Consider the following 10,779-nt stretch of genomic DNA (forward strand, 5'->3'; position numbering starts at 1 on the left):
CTCAGACTTACAGGGATGCAGACGTTACATAGGCTCCTGTGCTGAATATGGGCCCCAGATGAAATTGATGGGATTTAAAGTCAACAATATTTATTTATACAATTTCCCCATATTTGGGAGCTATTCTCTTCACTGATGCAGCTTTCTAGTCCTTTTTCCAGCCATGACATCATCTCCCCAGACAATAACTTGGGTCCACCTGCATATCATATGTCAGACTCTGGCAAAAACTAGTAAAGTCATGGGCCCCTTCGAATAGACCTATTAGCTATTTCCAAAACGGATACCCCAAATCTTCATCTGCACTATCCCAGCCTTTAGGTTCATGATTAGTCAACAATTTGTTTGGCTTTATATATTAACTCTTCCTTCAGCCACCAGATTTCAGATGATACCATGATACCAACCTGACCTCCCTGGGCAGATGACCTCACCAATATGTCCTGGAGCCCCACTTTTCCAGAGCCCTGCCCCACTAGGGAAAGAGAGAGGCAGGCTGGGAGTATGGATCGACCTGTCAATGCCCATGTTCAGTGGGGAAGCAATTACAGAAGCCAGACCTTCCACCTTCTGCATCCCATAATGACCTTGGGTCCATACTCCCAGAGGGATAAATAATAGGAAAACTATCAGGGGAGGGAATGAGTTCTGGTGGGAATTGTATAGAGTTGCACCCCTCTTATCCTATGGTCTTATCAATGTTTCCATTTTATAAATAAAAATTTAAAAAAATGGGAGAAGGGACAAGGGGCACACTGTTGCCTGACTACCACTGTTGGCTGCATACCTTTTGGCAAAAGAATAAACACCTTGCTTTATCTCCTTATCTTTTGCCTTGACAAGTCGTTTTAATTGGACGTTGTTTACAACAGAGCCATCCCAGCTTCTTTGTGTGTATTTATGTCCTCTCACCCCAAACTCAAAACAAAGGCTTCCTTTGTCAGTTTTTTGAGTTGCAGTCCTAAAGCCTCAACTAAACACTAAAATTTGCTTGAACTCAAGTAGGCTTTGATTATTGAATGTTGTAATTTAACTTTAAAAGGTGCTGGTGGGGGCTGCTGCAGTGTGTGAAAGGATTCACAGTGGGGAGCTGGGAACTGGTTTAAACAATACAAGGTTTATTAGGATGAAACAGGTTAAAGGCAAGATAAGCAATTATCATCAAGGGTTAAGAGTAAGCTAGGTCCATAAAGTCTGAGTATAGTTATCAGAAGTTTAGTCCCATAAGATAAACAATTACCAACTCTGGTAATGGTTGCTCATGGCTGTAGAGGGGTCTAAAAGTTTACCGGCTAGCAGAGTCACACATGTTCAGTTCCCAGGAGAAGAAGCCATGGCAGATACTCTGCCGAGATGCATCTGATCAGGAGAAGTAGCAGCAGCCAAAGAGAGCAATGTGCTCAAAGTCCCCTGCTTTTATACACTCCCTTCTATGAAGCACCTCCTCAGGGTGACGTCATTTGTATGCTAATAGTCCCAAACTACTGTTGGGGTCACAACAATTTAACAAACTGGCTAAATGAATAGCCCCCAAAGAACCTAGAAAGATGAGGGGTAGAGGGTGGTGAGGAGACTCTTGTTCTCCCACAACGCCTTTGTGTTATGCTAAGGGAATACTCAGAGGCTTGGAGCTAGAACTGTGCTCCTTTGATTTTTAGGTTTGTCTAGTCCTGGACCATGTGAATTCTGGCCAGTGGTAGAATATAATCTTTCTTTCCCAGTTTTGGTTGGGAATATTGTATAAGTCCTTATTAGAAAAACAAACAAACAAACAAAGAAACAAACAGCAACAATAATAACAACAAAACCTGCAACATCAATGATTACAAAATAACTTTTGAAAACCATAAGTGATAAACTAGAAAATCGTAAAATTGATAAAACAAAGAGGAATGCTAAAGGCAGAGAACAGTAATGTTATTTCCTTAGGTGCTACTTCTGCAATGACCCTAGACCTCATATTGGTCTCTTAAATGTGAAAATTTCTTCTAATCCAGTATGCAATAAACACACATTCATTAATGTGGGAAAAGAATGTGTGTGTGTCCCATCCAAAAAGATCTGTGTACACATAAGCTCTTGGCAGCACAGTTTGTAATAGCCAAAACCTGGAAGCAACCCAGGTGTCCAACAACAGATGAGTGGCTGAGCAAGTTGTGGTATATATACACAATGGAATACTACTCAGCTGTAAAAAATGGCGACTTCACTGTTTTCAGCCGATCTTGGATGGACCTTGAAAAATTCATGTTAAGTGAAATAAATCAGAAACAGAAGGATGAATATGGGATGATCTCACTCTCAGGCCGAAGTTGAAAAACAAGATCAGAAGAGAAAACACAAGTAGATTCTGAACTGGAATTGGCGTATTGCACCAAAGTAAAGACTCTGGGGTGGGTGGATGGGGAGAATACAGATGCAAGAAGGATGACAGAGGACCTAGTGGGGGTTGTATTGTTATATGGAAAACTGGGAAATGTTAAGCATGTACAAACTATTGTCTTTACTGTCAAATGTAAAACATTAATTCCCCAATAAAGAAATTAAAAAAAAGAATGTGTGTGTGTGTGTGTGTGTGTGTGTGTGTGTGTGTGTGTGTAATATCATAGCAATTCTATTTGTACTGCAACCTGGGACTTCATATTTTTGCCTCTTTCTTTTGAAAATCAATGAGTTACTACTTTTATTTTCACCTAGCACATATTTTTTCATAATATCTTATACCTACAAATAGGGAATGGATATTACAACAAAATGATATTTTAGGATGGTATAAATAGGCATCCTGGTACATTTCCAGAGTATAGCAGAAGTTAGAAATGAAATGAGAATATAGGCCTTAGTACAGTTGAGAGAGAATTTCAAGTTATAAAAGAATATTTTCTACCTAGATGTGAAAGTGATGGTAGACAGTCCTATTCTGCTTTCAATCTTAGTTTCTGTTTTCTCTCAAAGTGTTGTCTTTTGACACTAAAACAACTGGGAATGCTTTTCTCACTTCCTTTCTGTGCTGGGATGACTTAATTTTTCTTGTAAGCAACACTATCAAAAGCCTGAGACCAAGGGTGACTATATTCCAGGTGTAAAGTCAGCATATGCTGTAATTATTAACAGAACACTCAGGGAGTAGGGAAAGCACAAACAGAATCATTAATCTTGATAGAACAAGGAAGCACATGATACACTTCTGGAGTTTTTAAAGTCAACTTTTCCCCCCAAAACCTATGCTAGTTGGTTATTAAACCAAAAACTTGTCTCAGTGCAGTTTAACAGGTTTACTTACTTACAAGGTGGGTGTGAGTCTGCCTCCATTGTCAAAATTCCATATACTGTATAAATTACTCTCAATAAATTCCTACTGAAGCCTCCTGGCTATGTCTGTTTCTTACTTTGGTCTCAAATAACCTCCTCAGTCTGGAGAATATTTCCACATTCACACATCCAACTTCTTTCTTTTTTGCACTGCTTCACCACTCTTGAAGCTTCTTCCCCCCTGGAGGTGGGGATGGGGGCTTGAACCAGAGTCCTTGTGCATTATGACATGTGTTCAACCAGGTGCTTCACTACCTCGATCCCTTTCTTATCAATTTCTTAGCTCCAGTAAGATACTAAAAGGAAACAAAATATTCCAATTGTAATTGTTAAATAAATACTAATTCTTGTAAATATATAAGACTTAAATTCTGACAGGAAGTTAGAGTTAATTCTAGGTAAAATAAAATGTGATTTCACCCACTTGAATAATTTATAAGGTGCTTCTGTAAAGTGATCTGCGACCAAAGAAGAAACTGAGACAATAATGCAGGGATGAGAATGTTTATCTACCCAGGGTAGATTACATGGCCAATATCTCTGACGTGAAGTCCTCGAGTCTATTTGGACATTTAAAACCATTTCTAATACAGTAGAAATCTAATTTTATTGAGGTCATATGATGCATTGTCAATGTCGGAGAGACTTTAAAAATACATAATTCACAGCAATACTCAGATATTGAATCAAGTGAAATACAGGAGGCATATCTCATACTGGAGGTGAACCTTATGATAGGCAACAATTCAGTAAAGTGCAGGGTTTACAGATCATGATTATTTTTCTGTATTGAACCCTTGCATGCCAAATACTTAAATGAATGTTATTATACTCTCATAGTTTAAGGTAGAAGAAGTGCTTCTGTTGATTCAAATTATATGCATATGGTTGGAATACTTGATGAGGGCATAACCAGATAAGCAGTATTGAGCGACTACAATCATTAGAGAATTAGAAAGTGAAGAAGCAGAAGGATTTCTTTCTTAATTTTCTAAAGACATATGAAGATGAAGAGTTTTCCCCACCATGTACAACATTACACTCTGCTAAGATGCAAAGTAGATGTTGGAGCTCCAGTACCCTGTGCTAGGTACTCACAGTTGTCTTACTCGTATAATAAAGGCCCTAGGTTACTGCTGTGTGCTTGGCTCATGCTGGGTCACTGCGGTGTCAGATAAGGAATATGTTTTTCAGATTTGTTACTTTATCATTGCTCAGCTTGATTATTAATCTAAGCCTACATAGCCTGACAGCAATGGTTCAACAACACCCATTTGCTTTCTGTGTTCTCCAGATGACCACATCCCTCCCCTGGTCCCCCACATCACAACCCCAAGTTCATTTGTCTATCCCAGAATTGATTTTGTCTTTACTTCCTGGGTGCAACTGTTCTTTAGGATTTTGAACAACCCATGAGATTTAGCGTTTCTGAGATGGTACATCCAGTTAAGTGCACATAGTACTACATGCAGGGACCCACTCAAGGATCCAGGTTCGAGCCCCCACTCCCCATCTGCAGGGGAGATGATTCACAAGTGGTGAAGTAGGTCTGCAGGTGTCTATCTTTCTCTCTCCCTATCTCCCACACACCCTCTCTGCCCTATCAATAAAATAATTAAAAAAATAGTTGCCAGAAGCAGTGGATTTGAAGTGCTAACACTGAGCCCCAGTGACTGGAGGAAATATATATATATATATTTTTTGCTTTGTATGTTAACTCTCTTTTCAGCCACCAGGTTCCAGATGCTAACATGATGCCAACCAAACTTCCCTGGACAGACAATCCCACCAATGTGTCCTAGAGCTCTGATTCCTCAGAACCCCACCCCATTAGGGAAAGAGAGAGACAGGCTGGGAGTATGGATCCACCTGTCAACACCCATGTTCAGCGGGGAAGCAATTACAGAAGCCAGACCTCCTGCCTTCAGCACCCCATAATGACCCTGGGTTCATGCTCCCAGAGGGATAAAAAAATAGGAAAGCTATCAGGGGAGGGGATGGGATATGGAGTTCTGGTGGTGGGAACTGTGTGGAGTTGTACCCCTCTTATCCTATGGTTTTGTCAGTGTTTACTTTTTATAAATAAAAACAATCACTTTTCAGTGAGCATTTTAGATTTATTTTTCATATGAAAGTGCAGGATCAACTGAAGCATGTAAGTGAAACTGGGCGTGAAGACTAGCCCTGAGCATTACAACGCAGATTCACTTTCTCCAGTTACGTACAGTGCGAGACACAGCAAAGACCTACAGGAGAACAGAAAAATAGAAGAGCGTATCCTTGCTTATTATGTAATTATCAAAGGCTTCCTGAACTTTAGTAGTATTCCAACAACATAGAATCTAAGGCGAGACATTTTGTGTGCACTGGCACTATGTTAAGTATCTTGCAAAATGCTATTCTGAAAGAAAATTCTGAATATATTATTGTGTTCAGATTGTATTTGGAAGCTATAAGGATGATATTTATTTATTTATTTTTAAATTTTTATTTATAAAAGGAAACACTGACAAAAATCATAGGCTAGACATGGACCTTCCATATGATCCAGTAATTCCTCTCCTGGGGTTATACCCCAAGGACTCCATAACACCCAACCAAAAAGAGGTGTGTACTCCTATGTTCATAGCAGCACAATTCATAATAGCTAAAACCTGGAAGCAACCCAGGTGCCCAACACCAGATGAGTGGCTGAGAAAGCTGTGGTATATATACACAATGGAATACTATGCAGCTATCAAGAACAATGAACCCACCTTCTCTGACCCATCTAGGACAGAGCTAGAAGGAATTATGTTAAGTGAACTAAGTCAGAAAGATAAAGATGAGTATGGGATGATCACACTCATCAACAGAAGTTGACTAAGAAGATCTGAAAGGGAAACTAAAAGCAGGACCTGACCAAATTGCAAGTAGGGCACCAAAGTAAAAACCCTGTGGTGAGGGGTAGACATGCAGCTTCTTGGGCCAGTGGGGGGTAGGAGTGGGCAGGAGGGATGGGTCACAGTCCTTTGGTGGTGGGAATGGTGTTTATGTACACTCCTAGCAAAATGTAGACATATAAATCACTAGTTAATTAATATGAGAGGGGGAAAATCAATTGTATATCTCAAAGTTTTCAAAACACAAACTGAATCTTCTTAATATATAGGCTGTGTATTTGATATGCGGACTCTCTCAAAAGCCTAGACCAAGTAGATCAGAAGCATCCAATAGCACAGCTATATACAAGATACTGGGTACTGTACAGCAAACCCTAACAAAAGGACTTTTCAAAGTTAACCCAGTTACCAAATAATGTGATGATAACATTAACTATCGATTGTCTTTTTGAACCCTAAGACAGCAGGAACCTCACATCTCCACTATAGAGCCCCTACTTTCCCCAGTCCTGGAACCCTTGGATAGGGCCCACTTTCCCGTATGCCTCTCCCAACCCATATCAAATAATATTGCATCCGCCGATCAACCTAACCAACGCAACGATTGCCACCTCAACATGCTTCACTTCAGACTGTGTCCAGAGACTTCACGTGTGGAATGACAACCCTTCAGCTTCATTACTTGGGTGAGACCTTTCCTTTCATAGTATACTCTAATTCCATCTCAGGTGGTTCACTTTCTAACAAAGTCCCAAAACCTAGATATACACCAGTTTCTGTGAGAGAGAGCATATATTCACACGTATCTATAAACTACTGAAAAATATATACCTGAAAGCAGAAGTACACTAGAGTTTGCAGTGAGTACCCCCCTAACACTTCCTCTCCACTATTCCAAGCTTTGGGTCCATGATTGCTCAATAATTTGTTTGGCTTCGTATGTTAACTCTCTTTTCAGTCACCAGGTTCCAGATGCCATCAGGATTGAAGACCCCACCAATATGTCCTGGAGCTCAGCTTCCCCAGAGACCCACCCTACTAGGGAAAGAGAGAGGCAGACTGGGAGTATGGACCGACCAGTCAACGCCCATGTTCAGCGGGGAAGCAATTACAGAAGCCAGACCTTCTACCTTCTGCAACCCACAATGACCCTGGGGGATGGAGAATGGGAAAGCTATCAGGGGAGGGGGTGGGATATGGAGATTGGGTGGTGGGAATTGTGTGGAGTTGTACCCCTCCTACCCTATGGTTTTGTTAATCCTTTCTTAAATAAAAAATAATAAAAGAAAAAAGAACAAAAAAAAATCATAGGATAAGAGGGGTAACACTCCACACAATTCCCACCACCAGAACTCTGTATCCCATCCCCTCCCCGGATAGCTTTCCTGTTATTTATCCCTCTGGGAGTATGGACCCAGCGTCATTATGGGGTGCAGAAGGTGGGATCCATCGCATATCAGATATCAGGCTCAGGAAAAAAAAAGAAAAAAAACTAGTATAGTCATGGGCTCTTGGAATATAACTAAAATAGGACTACTAACTATCTACCAAATAGAGACCCCCCAACTCTTCATATGAACTATTCCAGTCTTTAGCTTCATGGTTAGTCAACAATTTATTTGGCTTTATGTGTTAACTCTTCTTTCAGCCACCAGGTTCCAGATGCTACCAGGATGACAACTGGACTTCCCTGGGCAGATGACCCCACCAATGTGTCTTGGAGCCCCGCCTCCCCAGAACTCTGCCCCACTGGGGAAAGAGAGAGACAGGCTGGGAGTATGGGTCGACCTGTCAAAGCCCATGTTCAGCAGGGAAGCAATTACAGAAGGAAGATATTTATAATGCACATATTTCTATAGGGGAGGGGAAAGTAAAGAGGGAGAAAGATAGGACACTTACAGTGACGTGTCCCCCCCACACACACAGGTGGGGAGCCAGGGGTTCAAACCAGGGTCCTTGCACACAGTACTATGTGCCACAGCCTGGTCCTGTCCTTACTCTTTTTTTTTTTTTTTTGCCTCCATAGTTATTGCTGGGGCTCTATGACTGCTCCTGTGGTCATTCTATCTATCTATCTATCTATCTATCTATCTATCTATCTATCTATCTATCTATTTATAGGACAGAGAGAAATTTAGAGGAGGGGTGATAGGGAGAGAGACAGAAAAACACCTACAGACCTGCTTCACCTCTTTGAAGTACTCCTCACCTGTCCTGCAGGTGGGGAGCCAGGGGCTTGAACTGAGATCCTTGACTAGATCCTTACATTTCATAGTATGTGCACTTAACCTGGTTCACCACAGTCCACCCTTTGTCCTTATTCTTTAAAGTCAACTTCCCAAAGAATGTCTTGGAGTGCTTAGTGCTCCCTTATAGGTAGTACATACTTTTCTTTTTATTTTACTTTTCAGTTATTTTAATGAGAGAGATACAGATGAGAGAGAGAGAGAGAAAAGCAAGGACAGAACACTGTCCAGCCCTGGTGTATGGTGTGCTGGGGTTTGAATCTGGGACCTCAGAGCCTCAGGCATGAAAGTCTTTTTGCTTAACCATTATACTGTCTGTCCAGCACAGTACATGCTTTTTCAAATAATATGTCATGTATTGCATCCCTATTTGTGACTGTTCACTTATATCTCATATTTTGATCATTGACACTGTGTCATATATAGCACCAGATACTTAGCATAGAAAGATAGTAGCTATCTTACAGTACATCACCCCAATCAGTGATTTGAATATTAAAATTAGATTATTACTATAAGAAATACACAGAATTAGGGTTGTAACCCAGGACTGGAAATCAATAGGTGGATAGATTGATCACTGGAATGCTCCTGCTTAAGAATGATGAAATCAGCTTCACCTCATCTTGGAAGGAAGAGAAAGATGTCTATTGAGATGATCTCACTCATGAGCAGAATGTAAGAAACAGGAACAGGCAGGGAAACACAAAGTGAAATGTGGACTGGTGATGTGTAGTCCCAAAGTGAACAGCGCTGGGGAAAGATGGCAGCAAAGGGTTGGGGGAGGGGGACTTTCCTGGGACAAGGTGATGGACCTAATATGGGAGGGAGAGTGTTTTGCAGCCATCCTGGTGAGATAAGAAATTGTTCCCATGTGCCAACAAATGTACCATAAACCATTAGTCTCCCAATTAAAAAAAAATAAAGGGGGGATAGGATAGGATAGGATAGGATAGGATAGAATAGAATAGAATAGAATAGAATAGAATAGAATAGAATAGAAATTAGAGTAGAACACTCCTATTTGGGATTGATTAGACATTTTTTTTTGCCTCCAGGGTTATCACTGGGTCTCGGTGCCTACACTATGAATCCACTGCTCCTGGAGGTCGCTTTTCCCATTTTGTTGTCCTTGTTACCCTTGTTGTTGTTGTTATTGCTATTGTTGTTGCCAGACAGGACAGAGAGAAATGGAGAGAGGAAGGGAAGACAGAGAAGGGGAGAGAAAGATAGACACCTGCAGACTTGCTTCACCGCCTGTGAAGCGACTCCCCTGAAGGTGGAGAGCTGGGGCTTGAACCGGGATCCTTATGCCCCTTGAGCTTTGCGTCAGGTGCGCTTAACCCGCTGTGCTACTGCCCAGCCCCCAGGATTGATTAGATTTTATAAAACTAGGATTGTATTCTCAAACTCTTGGCTATCATAATTACAGTTTTAGGGTAGTTCTGGATAGAGCTAATTTGATTGATAACTCTCCTTAAGCTAATTTAAAAAATAACGTAGAAATTATTTTGACATTTATTGTTCCTATTTTGAAATTATATTGTTCTTCAGGAAAGCACCACATATAGTCTCAAAGATTGTTACGGGGGAGTGTAAATTTGATGTTTTTTTTAAGTTAGTTCTAGTGCTACCGAAAACTTTAGCACGTATCTTTCTATCTGTTGATCTATTAGAATTATACACTACTGATACACTTCCATGCCTGGGAACTGACTTGTATAAAAAGGCTGTTTCTCCAGGTTGAAGTCCCTGGTCTCCAGCTGCAGGCAGAAAGTTTTACAAGTGGTGAAGCAGAGCTGCAGGTGTCTCTCTGTCTCTCTCTCTTTCTCTCTCTCTCCCTCCCCCCTCTCAATTTCTGTCTCTAATAATAAATAAATAAAAATATATATTAAATTTTTTTTAAAAAGGCTGTTTCTCAGAAGAGTATAGAAACTCATCTAAATTTTCTTAAGTCCCAGGGGCAAGGAAATGTGGTACAGTGTACTCAGATATTTGCTTGCAATAATGTGAACTAGTTAAAAATGAGGAAAAGCTTTATGTAATAATGAAGAGCTCAGAAATATTAAGTGAAAACAAGTTAAGAGATAAAAAATAATACTTCTGAGAGTCAGGCAGTAGTGCAGTGGGTTAAGAGCATGTGGCATGAAGTGCAAGGACCGGCATAAGGCAGTGGGTTAAGAGCATGTGGCATGAAATGCAAGGACCAGCATAAGGATCCCAGTTTGAGCCACCAGCTCTTTACCTGCAGGGGAGTCGCTTCACAAGTGGTGAAGCAGGTCTGCAGGTGTCTATCTTTCTCTCCCCCTCTCTGTCTTCCCCTCCTCTGTCCATTTCTC

Source organism: Erinaceus europaeus, chromosome 7, assembly GCF_950295315.1.
Source record: "Erinaceus europaeus chromosome 7, mEriEur2.1, whole genome shotgun sequence".
NCBI lineage: Eukaryota > Metazoa > Chordata > Mammalia > Eulipotyphla > Erinaceidae > Erinaceus > Erinaceus europaeus.